At 41.5% G+C, this 3,336-nt stretch overlaps 1 gene segment (V, D, J or C); it reads left to right on the top strand.

Annotated features, from left to right (window-relative positions):
- Positions 1-975: 975 nt before the first annotated feature.
- On the top strand, positions 976-2,996 carry LOC311140057 (Ig kappa-b4 chain C region-like). The segment is given in 2 exons: positions 976-991; positions 2,680-2,996.
- Positions 2,997-3,336: the final 340 nt, after the last annotated feature.

The raw sequence follows: 3,336 nt of genomic DNA, 5'->3' as shown, positions 1-3,336 counted from the left end.
TCCCCCCTGATTACCGTATTAACACCTCGTTCCATGTGTCTCTCCTCAGGCCGGTGGTGGCAGGTCCGCTCCAGCAGTCTGAGGTGCGGGAGGTTCCTCCGCCCCCTCTGGACATCGAGGGGGTCCCGGCGTATACTGTACGAGCCATCATGGACTCAAGGCGTCGGGAGAGGGGCCTTCAGTACCTCATGGAGTGGGAGGGGTACGGTCCGGAGGAGAGATGCTGGGTGCCGGTGGAAGATATCCTGGACCCTTCCTTACTGTAGGAATTTCACCGTCTCCACCCGGATCGTCCTGCGCCTCGTCCTCCGGGTCGTCCCCGAGGCCGGTGTCGGCGCGCTGCTGGAGCCGCGCGTCAAGGGGGGGGGGGGGGGGTACTGTCACGACTTCCGCCGAAGTTGGTGCCTCTCCTTGTTCGGGCGGCGTTCGGCGGTCGTCGTCACAGGCTTTCTAGCTGCCACCGATCTACGTTTCTTTTTCCATTTGTTTTGTCTTGATTGTACACACCTGGTTCCCATTACATTATATTATTTCCCTATTTAAACCTCTGGTTCCCACTTGGTTCTGTGCATGTTTGTTCTTTGTTCTGTGTCTAAGACTTATGTGAGCTGGTGTGTTTTCCCTGCGTGGAAATTAGTGTTGTTTATTTTTCGAGTAAAGTACGTTGTTTACTCAGTTCTGTGTCCTGCGCCTCCTTTCTCCTCCAGCTAGTCCCTCTGTCAGGGGTAGTTGTAGTAGTAATAGTAGTAGCAGTAGTAGTAGTAGTAGTAGTAGTAGTAGTAGTAGTAGTAGTAGTAAAGTGTAACCTTGAAAGCAGAAAGCAAGTGTCCAGATGAAGATGGTGATAAAAGTCATGGTTGTTGTGGGTTCTGTTGTCATGAAGGACAGCTCTCAGTCATGAAGTGTTAAACTCACAGGGATATAAACACTCTTAAAGCAGTGGGGCAGAGGCATTATGCAACTGTCTGTTCACTCATGCTTGGTCTCTCATGTAAGTTCCTCTAATCAGTTAGTGAAAACTTCTCTAAACTAAAGCTGGTAGGATTCCTCTGGTAGTGTTGTCTGTCCTCTGTGACTTTACAACCACTGTTAAATCTGAGATCAACATCTTTAATAAAGGAATATACAACATGGATCACTATCAGTACTGCTGCTGCTGTTGTCTTTCATATGGACAATATGGAGGAATACTAGCAACACTGGATCTAATGTTGGACTGTACCTATAGACTAGGAGAAAACCTGATACACAGAAGAAGGAAAAAATAGTCATATCTGGATTTATTTTATTATCTAGAAACAGCTTATATGAAGTGTTTGTTCTACCTGGAAGATGTTAAAGTGTATTAGTGTTGAATGTGATGCTGTATGAGTGATATTCAGTGTAACAGCTGCAGCATCACAACACAGAGAGGTTTTTGTACCAGCAGTAATAGGGATTGTATCACTGTGGTGGACTTTTGGTAGCGGCACCAGACTTGATGTTGGAAGTAAGTAAACAACAAAATTAACTGTTTTATTCACCTTTTGATCTCGTGTTCCAATACCTCTAGAAATTTAGCCTCGATATTGGGGATTTTTTTACTTACTTTTTTTTACATGATTTTGGCGGAAAATATACAAAGCCTACACATAATATGGCCAATTTTAACAAGTATTTTAATACATCTAATTAAATTTGAGAGTGATTAGCCTACATTTTAGATTAGGTGTATGAATAAACATACTGTACCTTGTAGGAAATGTTCAATAAACAGGTTTAGCAATTTTTGTGGAAAAAAACAAAAAACACTTTATGTCAAATGAACAAAATATAATCATCTTTGGCAAGTATTCATACCATATTAGAGTCAATGATTTCAACCACAGTCTAAAGAAATTCAGCTTGCCCAATGGGCAGGAGGTTTTTGTATGAGCAGTAATAGGGATTATATCACTGTGGGCCACTTTTGGTAGCGGCACCAGACTAGATGTTGGAAGTAAGTAACAAGCTCTCTTGATATTTCTTTCTGATTACACTTATTAAGTATGTTATTCTTACACTCTGTCTCTATGAAACTATTGCGATTTTAGATTTTCAAAATGTTTTAATTACTTTTGACTGAGCCTTCTTTCAAATAACCATTTTTTGAATCAAAATGTTAAATTGCAGGTTTATTTGTATGTCTGATTTGTATGATTGGTGACTATAACTCTTCATTCTGGTATGATGACTATTTAATAGTACTGGATATAGTAGTCATTATTGTTTCATTGAGTTCATGGTAGCCTTCACTATTAGTGTGAAGACAAATGGTCTCAGTCATGTTTGGAACCGACTTCATGAACTAACATGGTTGATATGTGATTAAAACTAATTTATGCTCAAATTCTGCAAAGACTACGAATATGAAAAGGCTATTGTGATCAGATTCATTCCTAAAAAATGTCTGTATGACATGTATAACTGATGCTGAATGACTTGTAACTCTACTTATTTAATACTTGTTCGGTTCATTAATCTGCTTTATCATATTACAGTTTGTGTTTTCTCCATATCTTTTGCCAATCTAACTTTTACATTAATATTTAGAGGGCATTTCCAAATCACTTTATTTTGATGTGTCCTTTGCTGAATATAATCTCTTACTGTAACTGTACTTGATGTAGTTACTTAGGTGATGTGTTCTGTTTGTTCCAGGCAACAGAGTCCCAACCCTCACCGTCCTGCCCCCCTCTAGTGAGGAGCTGTCCAGTACAACAACAGCCACACTGACGTGTCTGGCCAACAAGGGCTTCCCCTCAGACTGGACCATGAGCTGGAAAGTGGATGGGACCAGCAAGAAGCAGGAGACCAGTCCCGGGGTCCTGGAGAAGGACGGCCTGTACAGCTGGAGCAGCACACTGACTCTCACTGCCCAGGAGTGGACCAAAGCAGGAGAGGTGACCTGTGAAGCCCAGCAGAAATCCCAGACTCCAGTCACCAAGACCCTGAGGAGGGCTGACTGTTCTGGGTAGGACCCCTCAGTCACACAGCCCTGTGGAGAGAGGCTGCTGGTTCCTCTGCTTTGACTAGCTTTGTTCTAAAATCAGTCGTTCTCAGATTTAGTGATCATTCTGGTGTAGACTAACAGGGGGCTTGGCTTGAATTCATGTGTCAATCCATTCTGTAGATTGATATTTTGTTAGTTTTAGATTTGATGTGATCTGCTTTATTCACTATCATGTTTGCTTTGATGCTTCGATTGTGTGATAATGGATTAAAATAAAGATTTCTTTTTGGAATGCATATTTATGTTGTTTTTATTAATAAACTGGATCATAGATAGTGTATATTTGCAATATTCTGAAACTCAGT

Source organism: Coregonus lavaretus (genome assembly GCF_964263955.1).
Source record: "Coregonus lavaretus genome assembly, chromosome: 13".
Lineage (NCBI taxonomy): Eukaryota > Metazoa > Chordata > Actinopteri > Salmoniformes > Salmonidae > Coregonus > Coregonus lavaretus.
The sequence above is the reverse complement of the archived record's forward strand: the minus strand, read 5'-3'. Positions and strand labels throughout refer to the sequence as shown.